Genomic DNA, 25,206 nt, shown 5'->3' with positions numbered 1-25,206 from the left:
CTGAAGACAACAACAACAACAAGCCCTTTGTGATACGCTAGATTGTAGCCTATGTCGTACTTCCATATACATCATTCGTAGGTTAACCTGTATCTAGGTCGTAAGTTGGTTCAAGGGGAAATACAGTTTTATTCTCGTAGCGCAGGCTTACCTTACGGTATAGAACTACGCAGCCTGCTCCGAGGCGCCTGGTTGGCAGTGTTTGCACCGCAAATGCCATTTCCGCCCACTGCGCTTTCACATTCTAGGACATTCCTCGCATTTTTACGACAGGTGTTAACATCAACATTAACAAACGCTATATACGGTAATTGTCTTCTCAAGAGTTATCGAATGCAGTTATACAAAGTATACGAACCGCGTATCTTTAAAAAAGATCTGCTTACTTCAGTATCTCAGTTGGTACCAGCGCTAAATGTATTAACCAAACAAAAATATACGTGTCCCTCGACGCTCTAACATTAGTCGAAAACCACGTTTCGATATGTGTAACCGTTTACGGAATAAAAGGGGTGTGACGACTTACGAGACTCACGCTGTGTATACGCACTGTGATAAGTAAGGCATACTATTCCAAATAAACACACACACATTTTCACTGTGCATAAACACATACATCCACTCTTATCACTCAAGTTAATAATTTCCTTACAGGAAGGTCCTAATCTTGTCAGCACAAATGACCTGGTAATCGTCATGGCATGACAGGCCGATTTCAGCTGTGGTGCAGTATGCACCACATGTGTTCTTGACTGAATATTCACTTGGTGCACCATATGTTCAGGATTAGATGGAGAACTGCCGACACCACACTTAAAGTAACTGTCAACCTCGAGAGTCATTGAGACTGTGCGCACACCTGTAGCCTGTGTTCAAATGACTCTGAGCACTATGGGACTTAACTGCTGTGGTCATCAGTCCCCTAGAACTTAGAACTACTTAAACCTAACTAACCTAAGGACATCACACACATCCATGCCCGAGGCAGGATTCGAACCTGCGACCGTAGCAGTCGCGCGGTTCCGGACTGAGCGCCTAGAACCGCTAGACCACCGCGGCCGGCTGTAGCCTGTGTCTCTGTGGCACCTGTCTCTGTATAATATGTGTACATTTTCGAGCAGAGACCTACAAACTCCATAATCTGCAACCCATTGCCCTTATATTGCATGAAGCTGATAAACTTATTGTTAGCCGGCTCCAGTTTGTAATGATTGTCGGCTGCATATACAAATATGTCGAATGCATCAGGGTGACCTTATTACTTTGTAACACCCCACCCGTCACTTAGCTGGTTTTGGCGTGTGTTCACCCCAACTAATTGACTAACCGATCAACAGAGAGTGCAAAACTGCCGCAATATCGGATAACGCAAAAAAGTAATATGGCCCTGTGACTCCTGATTGAACTGTGGTGGCAGTGTTGACATTAACTAGTTCAGAATTGATCCCTTTTTAATTAAAAAGGGGTGCACATTGATGTTATATTCAGCTATTGAACACCAGATGCAAATGTGAACATAAAATTAATTAAGAAAGTGACTTGGGATTTCAACTACTTGACTGAAAAAAGATGCAGTCGATTAGCACAGATTTATTTTAACTCACGACCTTCAGTCATCACATTGCATGACTCTCCTAACAGGTAGTCGTAATAAATTGCGTTTGCGTGGAGCAAAGCTCGATAACTGAAAAGTAATTCCTATCGACAGACCCAGGCGTAATGCGAAGTGCGAGAAGAATTCTACAGTACATGGCCGATGAAACCCTCGTGGAAACTTTGCCGACGTGATCCAACAAATTAATCAGTGGCTGGAGCGGGCGCAATATCACCGAATACAGCGTGGCGGCGCGGCGTCGTTGTGTGGACGTCGGCCGACCTCGTGGTGCTGCAAGGCTGCGCTCGTCTATTCACTCCTAGCTATCTTGCTCAGTACATAGCTGAACCAAAATTTTCTATCTCCAAGCTCAATCGTTCCATTTGCTAAGTCCTAAACTGCAGAGATGCTCACTCTTTCTCAGGCAAGGTGAGTAAAGAACGCCACGTCCGCACTCTAGGCAAGCTGGGAACGGAAGACCTCTACCGAGACTTCTGCCAGTCCGCTCTTTGCCTCGGTTTCCCCTCCAGCAAAATCACTTACGCCAATTGCAGCTCAAGTCGCGTTAATTATGCGTCGCTTCCTAGCGCCGACCAATGCCTGCTCTGGGAAGTGAACAAATTCCCACAAAATTTCCCTTCCTCTCAACTTCTTCTATTTACTTCTATTTAGCTCCCCCCAGGCCACCCATCAAGGTTAGCGTCTGCACAAACACCAAGTTTTCCGGAATTCTGTCTCCCAGGAGAGTACTTCAAATTCCTCGGTCCTACGTTCCCATTGGAGGCTGGCGTATTTCATCCTGTCGCTCTTCACCTGATTTACTTCAGACTCTGCGGACCGTGAATTCAGCGTGAAGTTGCTATAGTCACGAACACTCATATTTTGACCTCTGTTGACCGCTCCACCGTAGCTTTGCGCAGCTTTCTCGCATGTTTCACAGGAAACGGGACGACGGACATTTATCAACAGGCGTACAAGTTCTCCTTCTGTTTCCCGGTACACCAGCATGGAGTCAAGGTCAACCACCCCCTCACTGTTACTCATCTTAAGGCGGCTGGAGGCCGCGCACCGTTACTGCTATCTCAAGAGTTTGAGCCACCCTAAGCTGCCTATTGTCGCTTCCCTTCGCCGCTCCCCTGCCGGCCACGGTGGTCAACTCGAATACTTCCCTGGGGTAAACTAGCCTCCAGTAAATCGACGCGTTTCCACAAAGTTTTCATGTCGTGTGAATTACTTTAAAACCACCACCCGACATTAATTATTCCAATACGTCCACACTATACCCTCTACAAGATGCATTGTGCCTTGTCAGTCATTTTTGTTCAGCCCAACTGTTCGCTCAACGTGAGTTAGGTGATCTTTAATGACTTCTTGTAAGGGGAATAGTTCTTGCCATCTTACAACTTCATATGGATCGCAACCCCGAATTCAACAGATTAAGCTGCCCACGTCCACATAAAGCAACTTTGGGTCAGCAAAACGTGTTTTTGCAATCTCATAATGAAACCGGTACATATTGAGTCTAAATAGGTGTAATACACATATACATACAAAACAGGTTCTGTGAACTCTATCGAAACTTTCGCCATTTCCGGTACGATGAATTCTTTATTTAAGATTGTGAGATGTTTAAAATTTGACCTGGAAATATATTCTGTCACGTCGTAACGTCGCTCCAACGGGTAACCAAGTCAGTTTCGCGGCAGTCTCCAACATTTTCCATAGTTTTGCCCAAAAGTGCATTATTAGTTAATTTATGAACATCTTTCCCAAGACCACACATTGCAGAGGTACTCTTATCGATGTTTATTTATTTAACTTGGTCTGATTACATCAGACTAGAGTTTCAAGTATACAGTACATTTTTTACATCATAGTTACCTAAGAAATAACAATTATAATCTGAGAGCTAGTACTAAAATCATTTGAGTGTCCTGAAGAAAATTATACAAATAATGAACTATTGAAGTTAATACAGGCAGTACTTGTACTATCGGAGCTATTCCCACTAATAGTTATAATAATAATAATAATAATAATAATAATAATACAGACAATAATATGAATAATGATAGTGGCAAATATAAGAAGACTCATAGATTTACAAAATAGATGTATTCTGATATAGCGAGTTCTGTGGAAGGATCGAGGAGAGATATGAAGGACAGTGTTCATTGATAAGACAGTAGAGAAGACAGAGGATATGGAAATCACTGTACTTATCAGCACGCAGCCAGGATAGCTGTACGTATGATGGTGAAAGGCGATCAAAGAATCAAACATCACAGATACGACGAACACACGCATTTAAAGCCAGTTCCAAGCATCGTGAGCTTTCCTAAGAAATGCCTTGCAAGATAACATCGCTGCAATCGATAATTGGAAGTATATGTGTTCATACAATATCTTTTCTACGTCAAGAGGGAAGAGTTTTTTATATTTTTGTTAAGCATGAAGAGATGCTGATGCCTTGCACGCTGCAGTTACGTGCTCCGTCAAACGTAGATTTTCAGCTATCATTACTCCTAAACTCTTTGCTGAAGGAGAGACGTTGATATTTGTCTCATTTAAGGTTAAAGATGGTGGGGACACACGATACTTCGAGCCAATGAGCCTATAAGGACCAACCAATACCGCTATATGGACTGAGCTTTAACCCTACTTCCTGTACCTATTTTTATAGTGCACATAGGTTGGTATTGATTATCGATAGCTGTCTGAGATTTATTGGTTTTTCACTTAGATACAACTGGAGTCATCAGTGTACATGTGATATTTTCAGTAGAACAAAACTGATGACACGTCTGCTACTTAACAGTGAAAAGAGTATAGGACCTAAACCTGAAACCTGGGGGACGTCTTATACTATCTGCCTTTTCAGTGTGACTTTATGGTGCCAAACATGACGCAGTGCTGGCGAGATGTCAAGTATGAGCGAAACCATTGCGCTGCACTTGGCGAGAAATTTTGGCTACTACGTTTGACAAGTAAAATGTCGAAGTAGACATTGTCAAAGGCTTTTCTGAAGGGTAGGAAGCTCATGATAGTCTCCTTTTGTGCATCGATGGCAAGCTACAGGTTATCTGTTGCTTTCATTAAGGCAGATGTTGCGCTGCGAACACAGAAACCTGATTGGTATCTGTCTAGTAGGTTGTTTGTAGTTAGGTGCTTTGTTAACCGGTCATGCATTATATATTCTAAGGCCTTGGACGGTGCAGGAATAATACAAATAAGTCGGTAATCAGAAGGTATTGTGGCAACGTCCTCTTTAGTTAGTGGTTTTAACTAGTCCCTGTTTCCGGGCCTCAGGGGCAACACTTGTGATTATGGAGTGTTTGAAGATACCTGTTACAGTGGACGCTAGTGGATCAACAATAAGCTTCAGCATTTGGATGTGACGCCAAAGTGTCCAGTAGATGCTGATCTGATACGCATGATGGCCTTTTTGACGGTATTGCAAAGTAAAGTGCTTTAGACAGAATTTTTTGTGGCTACAGTCGTTTTCCCCAATGAAGTAATCAATGAGTCAATTTCGTTTGTGGTTGTAGGTAACGTGAAGTATTGCTTCAGGTTATTGATTGGGACAATGGGAAAAGCTACAGCTTTTACTTTGCCTGTATCAAGACCACGCAGACAGCTTGTCTATTTCTGTTGTCAGTTAGTGTATGGGCATGCCTTAGTTTTTTTTCATTTCTCGCAACCTCTGCTTGTAAGTAATAAGGCGTGGCCCATAGTTTTTACTCCGATGCGATTCATGAGCTGTTTAAGTTCTTCGCCGGCCGCTGTGGCCAAGTGGTTCTATGCGCTTCAGTCCGGAACCGGTCGCAGGTTCGAATCCTGCCTCGGGAATGGCTGTGTGTGATGTCCTTAGGTTAGTTAGGTTTAAGTAGTTCTAAGTCTAGGGGACTGATGACCTCAGATGTTAAAGTCCGAAAGTGCTTAGAGCCATTTAAATTCTTCCTTCTTACTTTTCTGAACTTTAAGGGCGCGTATTTGTCATACAGTTGAGTAAGTTTCTTAGTAAAGCTGTGAAGTTTTTCTTTTATGTACGAGACTGGAACAGACGACGTCCCACAAACTATTTCTTGCGCCTCCGTTGCAAGTTCAAGTGAATTAATGCGTTAGAAGTCTCGGTATACCCTCAGTTGCAGTTTCTCTCTGGGACATTCGAGCTAGATTGTCATGAAAATTATGTCTCCAGTTCAGTTTATCCGAACTTGTGGGAATACTTGGTTTGGCTCAGTGAAATGAAAATGGTGTATTGTCTAAGACTTCAAAAGAGAATGTTCAAACAGACTAAACTGGACAAATATACAGCATTACAAAAAATAAAAAAGAAGAAAAAAAAAGAAAAAGAAATGAAGCACCCAGAAGACATGGTCCGATGAAAACTAAGGAATTGTAGAACTTTTGCAAATGGGTCCGTTATATCATAATAAGATTGTCGACTATCAGTCATAAGCTACGACCCAAAGCATAATAGAATTATTTTTGGCAAAACGCAATGCTGATTTCCTCTATAGAAGACACCCAGCAGAGACCCTGCCTCCAGCAGTCGCTCGGTGGCTCGACGAATAGTATGGCCAAGTCACATGTTCGAATCCTGGAAGGGTCATATTTCTAAAACATTTTACACGAAATACGAAAATAGTATTAGCAAGAACTGGTTGTAGCAGCTGTCTCGACTGTGGGATGTATTGTATATACTGTAGCTTCACAGTATTCTTAGTCTGAGAAATGGACAACAGAGGATAAATGCATTTACTTTGCGAACAAACAATTAACTTTTTTTGGAAAGAATTGCTAGTAGTGAAGATATCGCCATACGCTCACAGTAAAACGAGGTGAAGAATGATGAGGTTATAAGAAAAAATACAAAGCATGTAAAACATGTGCGTGACACAAATGTAAGGGCTGTGGTGTTTGTGAGTGTAAACTAACGTTAACGTCTGAGGCAGATTTACTTCATCGTTATGTAAGATGATAAAACTGCAAAAGTTTAAGCAACAAGGATCCTAGCTGGATAGCACGAAGATAAAAAAACATTATTTCCAATAACATAAGAAGTACCTGGTCACATTAACTAGGAAATATCCTTTTGAATGTGACGTGTGTGAACAGTGATCGCAAATGTAAGCGCATGTAAACAGCTAGGAAAACACAGTAGTTTCTGATCGATGTGGCGAAGTTTTGTAGTTGTGATTTGGTTCTCATATGAGAGGATTGTCGAGTCGTTTCACAAATAAGTTAAAATGTTCTTTCGGGTTAGATTCGAACCGGCGATCTATGGACATCATCTTATAAATTCGACGGTCTACCGCTGTAACAATTGGGCAACGAATAATTGAGGTGTGGTTTGGTAAAGCGGCAATTTTCACTAGGAGTTTAATTTCGATGACTGACGGTATCCTTCGTTGTAACAGTGGGAGAGCATATCTCGGAGGTAAGTTAACATTAACTTCACAGTGCAACACATATTTTCATTAAGGTAGTGAACTTGTGCGTCGACGTTGCGGCAATTTACTGGTACAGTGCAACCACATTTTACGCATCTTCTCGTTCCGTGGGACACTCAAAAATAACTTTTCAGGAATTTTTATAGCTGCACTTGTAGCATGGTACTACACACCATTTGTAACCCAGTTTCCGAAACGTAAATTCCAAACCAAGTCATCACTGTGATTTAGCATTATGACAATAGAAGCAGCGAGGTAGCCAGTGACGTCACAGGCATCTCATGACTCGAATGGCGCGTTTTACGGGCTTTTAAATTATTTTAATTTAATTTCCGTTTTTGTAAAAGAGTACTGAAATTAAAGACGATTAAAAAGTATGTTAGGAGCTTAAAATGGCATAATTATTCATTTAAGACATTTTCCAGAAAACAGTCAAATACCCATTCGTGTTTAGTGTTGTTACCAGTCCTGGTAGGGCACATAAGCGACGTGAACAGCCTGAGAAGTTGAGTGATCATTGAGAAGGAAACACAGATGCAGTGTATCGTGTGAGGTAGCGTTATCAGCACTTGACAGAGTTTGAAAGGGGTCACACAGTAGGTCTCCATTTGGCCCGTAGGGCGGATCGCGCAGTATCCAGATTTGTGGGGCATTCGGATGTGACAGCGGCGCCATGGTCGAATGCATGGGAATGTGAAGGCAAGCAAATTTGTCTTCAAAGTTCTGGTCCACCACAACGGAGGATAGCCGTGTTGTGCACCAAGCACATCGTTACCCCTTCACACAAGTGTCTGCCGTCCAGGAAAAAATAACGTACTCCTTGCAATATTCTGTGTCAGCCCGCACCATTTGCTGGAGACTAGCAACAACTGGACTAGGGAATTACAGTCCCATCCGCAGGCTACCGTTAACGCCAAACCCTAACGACTGGGTCTGGAATGTCACCGTGACTGGGAAGAAAGGTCTGCAGATGAATGACGTCGCACTGTCTCCACCGATGACTCTCAGTTCTGCACTACGTCGGATGGCCGTCATTGGCGAGTGTGGGAGAGGGGTTTCATTCTTCCAGTGTTTTGGAGAGGTACAGCGATGTTACTCGTGGTTTTATTGTGTGGGAACCCATCAGGTATGGGTTCTAGTCACGACAGTGAGTGACTGAAGGAACTGTGACAGCACAACGGTACATCTCAGACAACCTGCGTCATCATATGTAACATCTCATGCGACAGTATCGTGGTGTCATTTTTCAGCAGGACAGTGCTCGTCCAGACAATGCACGTGTGTCTATGAACTGTCTACGTGATGTTGAGGTACTCCCGTCTCCAGCAAGATCCCTAGATCTGTCCCCGACACAAGTGTGGGACCAGCTCTGACTTCAGCTCCATCCCAGTGCCGAAATCCACGGTAGCAAAGACAAGCTACAACAGCTGTGGGTCCGCTTGCCTCAGGAAAGAGCACAACGGCTTTATGACACCCTTCCCGACGGGATCAACGCACGCATTCAGTTTAGAGCGGATGCAGCGCCATACTGATAAGAGGGCTCATATTGCCAAGTTCTTCGTAAATCTGACTCGATTTTGTAATCACTGAAATACCGTCATATGCCCTCTCAAACTGTGACGCTAAATTTCATTTCCTCTTTCCCTTCTGCATACTTCACACTTTTTGTCAAACATTGTACGTCGGGAAAATATTTGTGAATAGTAATGGAACAATAACTGTGCAACTCGTAAAGGGAGTCCATCACTGTCTAAACATTATGACTCAAAAGTAGCGCAGAAATAGAAGCAATAGACAGTGGAGTTTAACTACAGAACTTTGTAACGTTTATGTCTAAAGTAAGGTATTATGCCTGACTGGGTATCTGATTACGTGTATCTGCATATTTACCTCACCCTGTTTTAAACAATCTGTCTATTAGCAAGAAAGCAATACCAATAAACCCAAACTAATTTAAACCTGTGCGTGATAATGACAAATTAGAGATAAGTACATTCAGATGTACTCGATCTTAATCTACATCTACATCTACATCTACATTCATACTCCGAAAGCCACCCAACGGCGTGTGCTGGAGGGCACTTTACGTGCCACTGTCATTACCTCCCTTTCCTGTTCCAGTCGCGTATGGTTCTCGGGAAGAACGATTGCCGGAAAGCCTCCGTGCGCGCTCGAATCTCTCTAATTTTACATTCGTGATCTCCTCGGCAGGTATAAGAAGGGGGAAGCAATATATTCGATACCTCATCCAGAAACACACCCTCTCGAAACCTGGACAGCCAGCTACACCGCGATGCAGAGCGCCTCTCTCGCAGAGTCTGCCACTTGAGTTTGCTAAACATCTCCGTAACGCTATCACGCTTACCAAATAACCCTCTGACGAAACGCGCCGCTCTTCTTTGGATCTTCTCTATCTCCTCCGTCAGCCCGATCTGGTACGGATCCCACACTGCTGAGCAATACTCAAGTATAGGTCGAACGAGTGTTTTGTAAGCCACCTCCTTTGTTGCTGGACTACATTTTCTAAGCACTCTCCCAATGAATCTCAAACTGGTACCCGCCTTACCAACAATTAATTTTATATGATCATTCCACTTCAAATCGTTCCGCACGCATACTCCCAGATATTTTACAGAAGTAACTGCTACCAGTGTTTGTTCCGCTATCATATAATCATACAATAAAGGATCCTTCTTTCTACGTATTCGCAATACATTACATTTGTCTATGTTAAGGGACAGTTGCCACTCCCTGCACCAAGTGCCTATCCGCTGCAGATCTTCCTGCATTTCGCTACAATTTTCTAATGCTGCAACTTCTCTGTATACTACAGCGTCATCCGCGAAAAGCCGCATGGAACTTCCGACACTATCTACTAGGTCATTTATTTATATTGTGAAAAGCAATGGTCCCATAACACTCCCCTGTGGCACGCCAGAGGTTACCTTAACGTCTGTAGACGTCTCTCCATTGATAACAACATGCTGTGTTCTGTTTGCTAAAAACTCTTCAATCCAGCCACACAGCTGGTCTGATATTCCGTAGGCTCTTACTTTGTTTATCAGGCGACAGTGCGGAACTGTATCGAACGCCTTCCGGAAGTCAAGAAAAATAGCATCTACCTGGGAGCCTGTATCTAATATTTTCTGGGTCTCATGAACAAATAACGCGAGTTGGGTCTCACACGATCGCTGTTTCCGGAATCCATGTTGATTCCTACATGGTAGATTCTGGGTTTCCAAAAACGACATGATACGCGAGCAAAAAACATGTTCTAAAATTCTACAACAGATCGACGTCAGAGATATAGGTCTATAGTTTTGCGCATCTGCTCGACGACCCTTCTTGAAGACTGGGACTACCTGTGCTCTTTTCCAATCATTTGGAACCCTCCGTTCCTCTAGAGACTTGCGGTACACGGCTGTTAGAAGGGGGGCAAGTTCTTTCGCGTACTCTGTGTAGAATCGAATTGGTATCCCGTCAGGTCCAGTGGACTTTCCTCTGTTGAGTGATTCCAGTTGCTTTTCTATTCCTTGGACACTTATTTCGATGTCAGCCATTTTTTCGTTTGTGCGAGGATTTAGAGAAGGAACTGCAGTGCGGTCTTCCTCTGTGAAACAGCTTTGGAAAAAGGTGTTTAGTATTTCAGCTTTACGCGTGTCATCCTCTGTTTCAATGCCATCATCATCCCGGAGTGTCTGGATATGCTGTTTCGAGCCACTTACTGATTTAACGTAAGACCAGAACTTCCTAGGATTTTCTGTCAAGTCTGTACATAGAATTTTACTTTCGAATTCACTGAACGCTTCTCGCATAGCCCTCCTTACGCTAACTTTGACATCGCTTAGCTTCTGTTTGTCTGAGAGGTTTTGGCTGCGTTTAAACTTGGAGTGAAGCTCTCTTTGCTTTCGCAGTAGTTTCCTAACTTTGTTGTTGTACCACGGTGGGTTTTTCCCGTCCCTCACAGTTTTACTCGGCACGTACCTGTCTAAAACGCATTTTACGATTGCCTTGAACTTTTTCCATAAACACTCAACATTGTCAGTGTCGGAACAGAAATTTTCGTTTTTATCTGTTAGGTGGTCTGAAATCTGCCTTCTATTACTCTTGCTAAACAGATAAACCTTCCTCCCTTTTTTTATATTCCTATTAACTTCCATATTCAGGGATGCTACAACGGCCTTATGATCACTGATTCCCTGTTCTGCACTTACAGAGTCGAAAAGTTCGGGTCTGTTTGTTATCAGTAGGTCCAAGATGTTATCTCCACGAGTCGGTTCTCTGTTTAATTGCTCGAGGTAATTTTCGGATAGTGCACTCAGTATAATGTCACTCGATGCTCTGTCCCTACCACCCGTCCTAAACATCTGAGTGTCCCAGTCTATATCTGGTAAATTGAAATCTCCACCTAAGACTATAACACGGTCCTGTAAATCTGAATAAGTACAAAAGTGATCCATGTGCGAAAATCCAGAAACTGTGTGAAATAAATTTTATTACCTCGTGTTGGTGTCGCCTTGGTTAACGCGTTGCTCTGCTCTCAGCACTACTAAACTAACAACAGTTGAAAAAACCAATGTGTAACATATTTGACTGAGATACATTTAGGATTTGCTTAAATAAAAATGACTTGGAATTGGGAGGCGGAACATAAACAATGAAAAACTTGGGGCTACAAACAAAGCTGGCCTCATTCAAATTCGTTCTACGGCAAAAGCGCATAAATTCATCAATATTGATTGCCTTATTGTAGATCGATGTAACAATATGTAGAACGATTCTCCATCAAAATTTCAGAATACACTACTGGCCACTAAAATTGCTACATCACGATGATGACGTGCTACAGACACGAAATTTAACCGTCAGGAAGAAGATGCTGTGATATACGAATGATTAGCTTTCCAGAGCATTCGCACAAGGTTGGCGCCGGTGGTGACATCTACAGCGTGCTGACATGAGGAAAGTTTCCAACCGAGTTCTCATACACAAACGGCAGTTGACCGGCGCTGCCTGGTGAAACGTTGTTGTCATGCCTCGTGTAAGGAGGAGAAATGCGTACCATAACGTTTCCGACTTTGATAAAGGTCGGATTCTAGCCTATCGCGATTGTGGTTTATCGTATCGCGACATTGCTGCTCACGTTGGTCGAGATCCAATGACTGTTAGCAGAACATGGAATAGGTGGTTTCAGGAGGGTAATACGGAACGCCGTGTTGGATCCCAATGGCTTCTTATCAATAACAGTCGAGATGACAGGCATCTTATGCGCATGGCTGTAATGGATCGTGCAGCCACCACTCGATCCCTGAGTCAATAGGTGGGGACGTTTGCAAGACAACAACCATCTGCACGAACAGTTCGATGACGTTTGCAGCAGCATGGACTATCAGCTCGGAGACCACGGCTGCGGTTACCGTTGACACTGCATCACAGACAAGATCGCCTACGATGGTGTACTCAGTGACGAACCTGGGTGCACGAATGGCAAAACGTCATTTTTTTCGGATGAATCCAGGTTCTGTTTACAGCATCATGATGGTCGCATCGGTGTTTGGCGACATCGCGGTGAACGCACATTGGAAGCGTGTATTCGTCATCGCCATACTGGCGTATCCCCCGGCGTGATGGTATGGGGTGCCACTGGTTACACGTCTCGGTCACCTCTTGTTCGCATTGACGGCACTTTGAACAGTGGACGTTACATTTAAGATGTGTTATGACACGTGGCTCTACCCTTCATTCGATCCCTGCGAAACCCTACATTTCAGCAGGATAATGCACGACCGCATGTTGCAGGTCCCGTACGGGCCTGTGTGGATACAGAAAATGTTCGACTGCTGCCCTGGCCAGCACATTCTCCAGATCTCTCACCAATTGAAAACTTCTGGTCAATGGTGGCCCAGCAACTGGCTCGTCACAATACGCCAGTCACTACTGTAGATGAATTGTGATATCGTGTCCAAGCTGCATGGCAAGCTGAACCTGTACACGCCATCCAAGCTCTGTTTGACTCAATGCCCAGGCGTATCAAGGCTGTTATTACGGCCAGAGGTGGTTTATCTGGGTACTGATTTCTCAGGATCTATGAACCCAAATTGCGTGAAAATGTAAGCACATGTCATTGCTGGTATAATATATTTGTCCAATGAATACCCGTTTATCATCTGTATTTCTTCTCGGTGTAGCAATTTTAATGGCCAGTAGTGTATTTCTTCCACAAATCATTAATACACAACACTTAAATTATTGCAATAATTATTTGATACTAAGCGACTGCCCATTCCGGAGCATCGCAACAGACACTGCCAGCCTCTGGCGCGCTACTCCTGTCGCTCCTGTGCAACAACTGTCTACTACTGCGCGACCTGGATTCTTCGTTACACATACCTTGCCTCAGCGATAGCTGCTCACAGCGTTCTCTCATACGTACATCTTTGTAACCGATATATCGCTTATGCTCTTGGACAATACGTTAAAATTTACGAGTGTCATTATATGTACCCATTTCAACTTTCAACCAGTCTAGGTGTCACGAGTTACACTTGATTGCCCGCCACACGATTGTCCATCATAATGTAAGGATGCATATGCTGTAGTTCCATACCTGCAGTGGACGGTGAGGGGGACGAAAGGGACAATTATAGTAAACAAATAATCCATTATCTAACTTCCCTCAGTAAAAACGGTTGTAATTAAATTTTCACAGGATTTTGGTGTGTTTATAAATGTATGTTTTTGTGGATGAGTAAAAAAGTTTTGTTAATCCTCTATTCTTTAAAGAATCGAAGTCCCACAAGCTTCATTCAAAGAGCTATGTAAGAAAATATCGCGACACATGACTATGAAATGAGCAGGAGCGACTTGGGTGGGTTTATTCGTCGAGCATAATGCGTATAAAATATTTAGAAGAGACCTTTATCCAGCAGTGGAAGCCAGGTGACTAAGTACGGTGATGAATGATGATCTGCTTGTACTTTTCCTGTGCAATCTTTTGAACCTCATTGAACGTAGGAAAGCAGAGTGGCAGGTTTCACTACTTTCAATTAGTACTCTGTCTTAGATTTTTGAGTTTTGAACAAGTTCAAGCGGACTTGACGAAGGAAAGAATTACAACTTTAAACATAGCTGTGTGCAGCAACGGTGAAAATATTTTTTTTTTTTTTTTTGTAGTAATGGATTTTATAGCCAAATTGCCCATGGTTTCGACTCCTAAACTAAGGGAGTCTTCATCAGAATTTATATTACATACGTAAAAAGTTGAGCATTACAGCTCTCGTCATACAATTGTAACACCAAAAAGGCCACTTCACATAATAAAACATCCTACGTAAAAGTTTGACTGTCATTTCTAGTTAAAAATTAAAGGTTGCCGCTAAGGGCTGCTTGTGTATACTGAAACAGGTGGGATCGGACTGGGTATGACGAGAGCTGTAATGCTCAACTTTTTACGTATGTAATATAAATTCTGATGAAGACTCCCTTAGTTTAGGAGTGGAAACCATGGTCAATTCGACTGTAGAATCCATTGCAACCAGTGGGCTGTCTTTAGTAAAAGAAAAAAGAAAAAAAAAAATCTTTCTCAGAAGATGTGCGGTTGGACTGGAACTTACCTTCAAGGCATGAGTTCTGGCACTGCGCTGTTACACAGCTTCGTTTCCCAGACTTAATTAGCTGTCATGGTGTCCAGACCGTTGGGAAATAATGAGCGCTGAGTCCGAGATCCTCATTAAGCGGAGATTTGCGGTGAGCACGTGTCTTGGAGACGGGATTCAGCCACCTCTTGCAGAGTTTGTAAACATCTCTTACAATGATTCATTAGCTTTATTACACTTAATTTGAAAGTTAAAACTTTCCGAATGACAACTCTTTTGCATTAATGACGCCTAACGTTCACTCTTAAAAAGAAACGGAAGAAAGGCGCCTCTTCTCTGCAATTTCACAACGAGGTACGATGTAATCACGTTACAGGCCGTGTTGCTAATAATAACCAACCTAAGAAGTGACTCTTTGACTGCATGGTAACGAGAAGCAGGAAGTTAGTCTCATCAGCGGAGTATTCCTTATTTAACACAGTTGTGGGGAACGATATAGTTCCCTCACCACCGAACTTACAGTGACATTACTGATGTCACTGAGGGCTATGGTTCGATTAGTCACATTGTACATGAAATGTATTCGGAGCGCCGACCGGGGTGGCCGAGCGGTTCTAGACGCTACAGTCTGGAACCGCGCTACCACTACGGTCGCAGGTTCGAATCCTGCATCGGGGATGGATGTGTGTGATGTCCTTAGGTTAGTTAGGTTTAAGTAGTTCTACGTTCTAGGGGACTGATGACCTCAGAAGTTAAGTCCCATGGTGCTCAGAGCCATTTGAACCATTTTTATATTCGGAGCTGCGAATACGAACAACCATCGGTTGTATAAGGGAATGACGACAGCAAAAATTTCTGGCCGAAACCGTATTTTCTCTTTACGCGAGGTGTCGCCTCAACCAGTTTGCCTATTCGTGAGAGACTCAAGGCCAGGTCCAAACTTCCACATGTTGTCGTTCCTGCGTCACAACCTGTACTCTTACATATGTAATTCCCGTACAGGGGACGGCATTTTAATTGGAAGTCGCTACCTAGTATCGGCGGATAAATACGATACATATATGTCCGAAGGAATACTGCATAATTCTTCTTAAAAATACAGGAGCTGCAGTATCGTAATCACACTGTAATAGGTGTCGATTGGCGAACGTCAGTTACCATAAGACTAAACATTATCTTCGCAATAAATGTGTGAAAGTGCCCTAGAGTCTTTCTGAAACAACGTAATAGGGCTATCAGGTATAGTAGGGAGCAATTTCAGGAGACCGAAACAAATATGAGAAATGGAGTGGTTGGATAACACAATGTGATTCGCTACAATTATCCCGACGACGAGGGGTAAACGTTCATTAGTTTGTCACAAAGACTCGCTCCTTTCGCCCTCCGTAAGTATTGTTGAACACCGATTACTTGTTCGGAGAGGCTTCTCGGAACGATATACGAATTTGGACCGTGTATCTGTGTCCGTGTCCCTGTGTCCTGCAGATGAATCAGCAACCTAGGGTGTTGGTGTTGACCGATCCCCCTGTCAGCACGCACGCTTGTCGAATAACACTGATGAGATCACGTAGTTAAATTTCCCCGTCCCACGTACGGATGCCCATCAACAGTTTCACATATCCATACCCGACGAGACTTCGCCGTTTAGGGCTACCCCTCAGAACATCGGTGCACTTTACGCAACGACCTTTCTTGTAACGTCACAAATTTTTAAAGACGCTGGTTCCTGATATGTTAAGAAGAGAGTTTTTGGCTCAAAGAAGTGACTTAGGTGCAGCATGAACTACATCCCATATAAAGATTCACTATACAAGAGAAGGAGGTAGTTCAACAGTGTATTACCTTGATGAAACATGGGTTTATTAGAATGATTCCTCGAAGATCTGCTGGAAAATGAGTGATGCTAGTGGCGGTTTTAAAGTTTTCATAGGAATAGGTCCTCGGATAATTACTCTGCTTGCTGATTCATCTTCTGGTTTTGTTTCTGAGAGTAAACTTGCATTTACGTCTAAGAAAACCGGCAGTGACTACAGTTCGGAAATGAACGCTGTCAGTTTCGTGACGTGATTCACAATTCTTGTCATACATTGCTTCGAAGTCGGTCATTGCCAGTAATGAGAAAACACTAAGTATAATCACCAGAAAAGCGGATATTTTTCCCTGGCTACAAAATAAAAATGTTAAGCACAGTATAAACCAGACTCGTGCCGACCTCCTGTAGTTCGTTAATTTATACTAGTCACGTGACCGAAAGTACAAACTCGACTTCCTTGCACGTGGATGGGGTCTCACAGTTTTGCGTTTACCCACGTCTCAATGTCTGTTTAGCCCTACTGAATTAATTTGGGTAAAGGATAAGACTACGTGGGAGGAAAAAAAGCATTCAAGATAACACTCACTGAATCGCTTGTGCATGAGGCAGTAGACAACATCCCACCTGTAGCGTGGGCACAGTCTGAGCGGCATGCTTAAAAACTTCAGAAAGAATAATTTGACGAGGAAGTGATGATGGATGTAAGCCTTGACCTATCACCGTAAATTTACAATCATATTGTTCGGAAACATATTGAAATAGAAGTGACGGTGGTATTGCGTTGTAGCCTTTGGAACAAAGTAATAATATTTCTTAGTTTTAAAGACTCGTGATTTTAAAAATGTGTTTGTCAACATATCTGTTGCGTGCATAATAATTAGAACTTCCTAGCCTTTTTGGTTAGGACGTTGTACCCTTTGAATTATGCAGACTATAATCTTCAACATATGGCCCAAGGAGAAGTCAAGCTTCTCCCACCGTGTTGTATGATCTAATACCACACGAGAATGAAGCTGGATAAATTCGTCAAAGTGCTATATTTCCACATGTCAACCTCTGTCATTTTGAAGGCACGACCTGGATACGGCCCTATAATGACAGTAACTGTTACTTGTCGAGATATCGGTGGTTTTCGATGTTATCGGTCATCATTCCCTGGAGTTATTCGCAGATGATGGTTAATTGTTTGCTTGTTCAATGGTTTATAAATGCAGCCTCTGACTGTAATGTCGAACGAGTTAGTTTCGCTCATAATGTCCGCTAACAGTTAAAAATATAATAATTTACTGACCATTTTTACGATAGTCTTTTCATTAGTCTTTTCTACCACTAGTTCTTTTTTTTTGTCTGCAGTGATTACACTTAACTACTGTCGAACACATCAACACACACACCTTATACACATTTTTTTAAAAATCATATTGAGTAGTTGAAACTTCCTGGCAGATTAAAACTGTGTGCCCGACCGAGACTCGAACTCGGGACCTTTGCCTTTCGCGGGCAAGTGCTATACCATCTGAGCTACCGAAGCACGACCCACGCCCGGTACTCAGATTTACTTCTGCCAGTATCTCGTCTCCTACCTTCCAAACTTTACAGAAGCTCTCCTGCGAACCTTGCAGAACTAGCACTCCTGAAAGAAAGGATACTGCGGAGACATGGCTTAGCCACAGCCTGGGGGATGTTTCCAGAATGAGATTTTCACTCTGCAGCGGAGTGTGCGCTGATATGAAACTTACTGGCAGATTAAAACTGTGTGCCCGCCCGAGACTCGAACTCGGGACCTTTGCCTTTCGCGGGCAAGTGCTCTACCATCTGAGCTACCGAAGCACGACTCACGCCCGGTACTCACAGCTTTACTTCTGCCAGTATCTCGTCTCCTACCTTCCAAACTTTACAGAAGCTCTCCTGCGAACCTTGCAGAACTAGCACTCCTGAAAGAAAGGATACTGCGGAGACATGGCTTAGCCACAGCCTGGGGGATGTTTCCAGAATGAGATTTTCACTCTGCAGCGGAGTGTGCGCTGATATGAAACTTCCTGGCAGATTAAAACTGTGCCCGACCGAGACCAAGGTTCGCAGGAGAGCTACTGTAAAGTTTGGAAGGTAGGAGACGAGATACTGGCAGAAGTAAAGCTGTGAGTATCGGGTGTGAGTCGTGCTTCGGTATCTCAGTCTACCTTCGGCAGGGCAACAGAGCGGACGCGTACGTGTTGACTTCGATGGCGAACCGTTACCGTAAATCAACACTCCGATTTACTTTTTGCAACGATTATGCCCGACCCAAAGCACTCGAGGTGGAGCGTTTTCTGCGAGAGGAAGTGAAGATCCCGGCGACCGATATTATCGGCATACATTTGTCCATCGTGAGCAGCACGGTCTATGTGAAAATCGTTAACGACGCGGCGTGCGAACGCATACTACGTGAGACCAAACAGAGGCTCCGCTTCTGTCACGCTGATGGCAATGTGGGGGAGGTAACCGTCGACCACGCAGGCTTAGGTATGCGAACGATACGCATTTTCGAATTGCCATTCGAACTTCCTGCTGAGGAAGTCGTCGCGGCACTACGCCCATACGGCACAGTCCATGGCCACACTGCGGAGAAGTGGACACAGTTTCGGACGTATCCTGTCCTAAACGGGGTCCGACAGGTCACCATAGACCTCCGAAGCCACGTCCCGTCCTACTTTCAGATTGGCGGATGCCGTGCAATAATTATATACGACGGCCAGCCTCGGACTTGTTCCGGGTGCGGCAAAGAAGGCCACCTTAGATCAGAATGCCTACAACGGCGTATTACGCAACTTCCAGCTGCCAAAGAACCACCCACGTCGCAACCTACGGTGCTACCGGTGACCTACGCCGCTGCTCTAGCTTCTCCTACCGCTTTGCAACGTCGACCGGACACCACAAACGACGCCACCAACGAGCCCGACCCGACACCGACGGAGAGCGCTTCGGACGACCCGCCGCCTCGGCCGGCCATCGACGCCGCTCCGGAGATGCCGGCGCAACCCGATGCTGACCCTGGCCTCGGAAACACGATGGAGATCGACTTGCTCATCGTTCCTACAGCGGCCTTTCTGCCAGAACGACGCGACTCTCTTGCGTCGTCGGACACGGAGGGTCGCACAAGGAAACAACGTTCCCCGAAACGTCGCAAGCGAAGACGTCGCACCGTTTCCGTCCAAGAGGAGACGTTACAAGTCGAGGAGGACGTAACCATCGACCAGCACGAGGCCTCCGAACCCGCTACTGCTGACGAAGACGTAATGAGCGCGGAGACATCTGTCGGTGTGCCTGCGCCCCGTGCTGACGCTGAACTAAATCATGAACGTAACACAGGTGACACTACACCACGCACAATTACAACATCTTCTGCAAACAAAATGGACGATACACCAGTTTCCGCTTCCACGGCGTGGCACGAGGAGGAGGTCAAGGAGGAGGAGCCGTTACGGGACCCTGCGCCGTCACGGCCGCACCACTAATCATACTCTCCCCAGACTCCCCTGCGGGCCAGCGGGATAACATTCCGCTGCGACGCCCACACCCTTGCGCGGACGGCGGAGTGGACCAGCCTCCAGCGATCCGACTCCAGGCCTACCGGATAGCAACCATCAATACCAACAACATCCGTTCCAGGGTGAAAATCCGCCTTATGCAGGACATGTTCTGGGCTTCGGATATTGATTTCGCCCTTCTGCAGGAAGTTCACTTGGCTGGTCTCCCGGATATCAATGGCTATACCACCCACGCCTCTGCGAGTGATCCTATGGGCTGCGGGGTGGCCATCTACGTCCGCCACGGGATTTCTGTGACCGATGTCGCCTTCCTTCCATCAGCTCGTGGCATGGCACTCACTGCCATGGGGACACGCATCATTAATGTCTAGGCTCCCTCAGGCACCGACCGATGGCATGAAAGAGCCCAGTTTTATTCCGAGGATATCGCTCCCCTGTTTTTAGGGCGTTATGACCATTGCCTACTAGGAGGTGACTTTAACAGCGTTCTGCATCCTAAAGATCAGATTCCCCACTATACTACATGCCAGGAGCTACGTATAGTGGTGCGAGACCTCCTGCTTCACGATACCTGGGAAGCACAACACGGCGACCTTTCTGGCCATACCTTTCTTACAAGTCATTCCGCAAGCCGACTAGACAGGATATATGTCTCACAAACTCTTAGATCTGCGATACGGGGCGCCGAACGCTGGCCGCTGGCCTTTTCCGACCATTGCGCTTACATCTGTACGGTCCTCCTTCCGCCGCAATCAGTATGGCGCAGCCGTGCGCCATGGAAACTCAATACCTCACACTTGCATGACCTGGCTTGTCACCAACAAGTCACTGAAACGTGGACAGCCTGCGAACGACGCCTTCCCCGCTACCACTCGACATTGACAAGGTGGTTGGACTGCGCCAAGCCGGCGATCCGGAGGACACTGATGAGATACGGGAAGGACATGGCCGACTGGCATCGCACCACTATTGACTTCTATTACGCGATTCTCCGAGATCTGGATGCTCAACCGCCAACCCCGGACAACCAGTTGGAACGGCAAACAACTAAGGCGAAGATAATTGCGCTGGCACGCCGGAAACTGCAAGGGGTCGTGATACGGAAGCGGCGCCACGATCACGCGGATTTAGAAATTCCATCCATGCATGATATAGTGTCCGACAAACGAAGGCGTCGTCGGCAGATCATCAGCACTCTGACCACGCCTCATGGAACGCAGGTGACCACTCAGAATGACATCGTCCACGCATTCGTCGAGCACTACCGTCGTACTTACAGTGATGAAGACGCTGAAACTGCAGCAGACGACTCCATTTTGCATTACGTCACGCGCACCCTCCCCCACACGGAGGCGGATGCTTTGACAGTGCCGGTCACGCTAGACGAAGTCAACCACGCCATCGCCAAGGGTGCAGTCAACAGATCGCCCGGCTTTGACGGCTTACCGATTGAGTTTTACCGTACCTTTCGGGATCTCATGGCACCACGGTGGACGACTGTGTATCAAGAACTGATGACATCTGACCAAGCAATCCCACCCGCCTTTGCTGAGGGCATCATTATACCGGTCCACAAACCAGCCCGAGGTTCGATGGTCACGAGTTACAGACCGCTCACCCTACTCAATGCCGATTACAAGATTTTCGCGCGCTTACTGGCAATGCGGCTCCGAACTACACTCCCTCATATCCTCTCGCCAGAGCAAACGACGCCTGGCGGACAGGTTAACATACAGACTGCCACAGGGGAATGCCGCGACTTAATTGCGATAGCGGCGGCCTGCAGACTCCGGGCAGCGGTCGTCGCTATAGACTTCGACAGCGCCTTCGATAAAGTGCATCGTTTCCTGTTTTCGGTGGCAGCCCGAATGGGCATCCCCCCTCCGTTTCTCGACGTCATCCGGCGTCTTTACGACAGTGCCAGTTCACGTGTCCAAGTCAATGGACGTTTAGCAGGGCCGGTACCTATCTGCCGTTCGATACGGCAGGGGTGCCCCCTCTCTACCCTCCTGTATGCCATTGCCCTTAAGCCCCTTATTGGTGGCTTGACGACCAAGCTCTCTGGCCTCACCCTACGCCAACACACTTTTCGCTGTCGGGCCTATGCTGATGACCTCCTCCTCCTCATTCGCTCCGGCTCTGAGATTCGGGAAGTCCTCGAATTGATTACCCGTTATGGGGCTGTCGCTGGCAGTGCCATGAATGTCGCCAAATCTTCTGCAATGCACATTGTACGTGGCCTCCAGGAGGGTGGAGTGGCACCCCTGCCGCTTGTGCGGACTTTCCGGTACCTGGGCATTACCTTTACCCCCACGGTCACACGCACAGCGGCAACGAATTTCCGTCGCCTGTTACACGTCATCCGCAACGACGTCCGCCAGAACCTCTTGCGCCGCCAGGACACACTTCAACGGGTTGAGTTTATTAATCTTTATGTGGCATCAAAATTGGTTCACATCGCGCAAGTTCTCCCTCTGCCAACTGCAATTGGGCGCAACCTTCAGGCGGCTTTTGGCTATTATCTCACGGCTGGTTCAATGTTTAAAGTCCGTTATGAGACACTTACCCTGCCCTCACGGTATGGTAGCGTCGGGCTCGTCAATGTCCGTATGCGAGCTGCAGCCTTATACATGAGTACCATGAGAAAACAGTGGATGGGCCAGGGTACATCTCTAACACGCAGCTTGCTTGAGGTCCTCCTACCTGCTTCCACCTCACCACCGGTGTCTGTCGGCCATATCGTGCCTTATTTGTCCCATATTTCGACCTTTTTCGTCGACTACAGTTACATACATACCAGTCTCCCAGATACACGCCCACCTAGGACTAAGGATTTTTACAGCCTGTTGCTGCGCTGTGTTCCCCGGAATGTGATGGAGACCAAACTTCCCTCCATCCAGTGGCCCATAGTGTGGACTACCGTCCACCAGCCCTTCCTCCCTACGAACGTCCGGGCACTGTGGTATCACACAGTCAACAGGAAATTTGCCACGAAGCAGCGCCTGCACAACATTGGCTTGTCAGAATCCCCTCTTTGTCTCCTTTGCCAGCAACTGGACACTGATGAACACCGTCTGACATGCGCCTCATCGCAAGATGTATGGCGCTTCGTGCAGCAAATCATTGCCTGCTATCTCCGGGTGCCACCAGACACAATCGAACCTCGAATGTTTCTATACCCGGAGAACCGACATTTTCCCGCCGCCAAATGTCATGCTATTACGTGGGTCAAAGGATGGGCGGTCGCTTATCTCTTTCATGAGGGACCTAAATCCCGGCTCGACTTTTGGACCTATTTACGAACAGCCCATGCAGCTCTCGAAAACACGCCACGTTACCGAACATTATTTGCTAACTATATTCGAGCGGTCTTTGTTAGACCTCCACTGAGTTGGGGGGTGCCTGGCTCAGAGGGCACCCACCCCTCCTCCCCCGGCGGTGTCTGAGTTTCAACCGCCTACGATCTATTCTACTTCTGACCTCCGCGGATGGGAGAGCGCGTCGCAGATTGCGCGGATTTTATTTCTTTTTTGCTTTTCCTTTCTTTTTCTTTAACCAGAATTTATATTTCTTTTCTTTTTCGCCGATGTGTTCCCATAATTTCACGATATTAGTGAATCTTACTAAAACACATGCAAATAAATAAATAACAACGCGTTCCTCTACTGTTCATTCCTGTGTCTCCTATTTCCCTAAGCACCACAGGCTCGGTGGTGGTGAGGGGGACACTGTGGCCAGGCCTCAGGTTTTGACCCCTGCCCACTTTGCCCCCCAAGCCCCCACCGTCGCCACTAAAAAAAAAAAAAAGATGGATAGAGGGTCTGTCATTAAAAAGGGGTAGCGTTAAAAAAAAAACGATCGTAGAGCACTTGCCCGCGAAAGGCAAAGGTCCCGAGTTCGAGTCTCGGTCGGGCACACAGTTTTACTCTGCCAGGAAGTTTCATATCAGCGCACACTCCGCTGCAGATTGAAAATCTCATTCTGGATATTGAGTAGTTGTCAAACAAATATGATTTTGGTTTGTGCTTGAAGTTAATTTTGTTGTGTATTAAATGTTTACTTATAATACAGTTCAAATAGCAATAAATGACAATTATTGCAAGCAGTTTCAATCATCGTGTCTTTAGACAATTGTCATTTTGAGAAAAATTGTTCTTCACGTCTTCAAAAAGCTGTGTCATAAGTGATTTTGTTGTCTCAGTAGGAAAACTCATCTACAACTTGTGGTGTCTCGTTTTCTAATACCATTCCTTCAGCATCGCCTAATTTAATTCATTCCATTACCGCTGTTTCAACTTTCTCGGTGTTAATGTTATACTCTCTTTACAAGGCACTACTCATTCAGTTCAAACTTCTGTTCCAAGTATTTTGCGGTCCCTGACAAAATTAGAGCATCATAGGTAAACCACAAAGTTTTTATGCCTTTTCTCTGAACTATATTTCCGTTGCCAAATTTCTCCTTAGTTTCCTTTATTACTCGCTCACTATACAGATTGAGTAGCATTGGGAATAAACTAAAATCCTGTCTCATTTCCTTCTCAGCCAGTGGTTCCCTCTGATGTCCTTCGACTCTTATAACGTCAGTCCGGTTTGTGTACAAGTTGCAAGTTACCATTCGGTACCTTTATATTATCCTTGTTATCTTCAAAATTACGAAGAGTGTAGTCCAGTCAACATCGTGAAAAGCTTTTTCTGCGTATGCAGAGGAGTATACAGATGTCTTATCTTCGAATATAAGTCGTAGGGTCAATTTCTACATTTCTCCGAAACCCAGACTGATCTTCTCTGAGGTGAGCTTCTATATGAGTGATTTAACCAAACTCTACGGCTACACCACACTCTGAAAGTGGAAGGTGCTTCAAGTATCACTAACTGATCCCCCTCCACTGTTTCAGTCGCGAATGGTGCGCTGGAAGGACGACTGTCGGTAACCCTGTGTATTAGCTCTAACTTCTCGAATTATCTCGCCGTGGTCATTTCGCGAGATGTATGTGGGAGGAAGTAATATGTTATCCGACTTTTCCCCGAGTGCTCTCTCGAAAATTGAACATTAAACCTCTGCGATGTACAGTGCCTCTCTTGTGGTGTCTGCCACTAGAGTTTGTTGAACTTCCCTGTAACGCTCTCGCGACGACTGGACGACCCCGTGACAAAACGTGCCGCTCTTCGTTGGATCCCACCTGGCGAGGACCCCACATTGACGAACGATACACCAGAACAG

At 45.5% G+C, this 25,206-nt stretch overlaps 1 protein-coding gene across 1 annotated transcript in view; it reads left to right on the top strand.

Moving 5' to 3' along the window:
- LOC126253116 (F-box/LRR-repeat protein 2) overlaps nt 1–25,206 on the top strand; it is a 719,590-nt gene that overhangs the window by 97,523 nt on the left and 596,861 nt on the right. The gene's annotated exons all lie outside the window — the stretch shown is intronic.

The sequence above is a fragment of the Schistocerca nitens genome, chromosome 4 (assembly GCF_023898315.1).
Source record: "Schistocerca nitens isolate TAMUIC-IGC-003100 chromosome 4, iqSchNite1.1, whole genome shotgun sequence".
In the NCBI taxonomy this organism is placed as follows: Eukaryota; Metazoa; Arthropoda; class Insecta; order Orthoptera; family Acrididae; genus Schistocerca; species Schistocerca nitens.
This window is presented reverse-complemented; position numbering and strand designations above follow the sequence as displayed.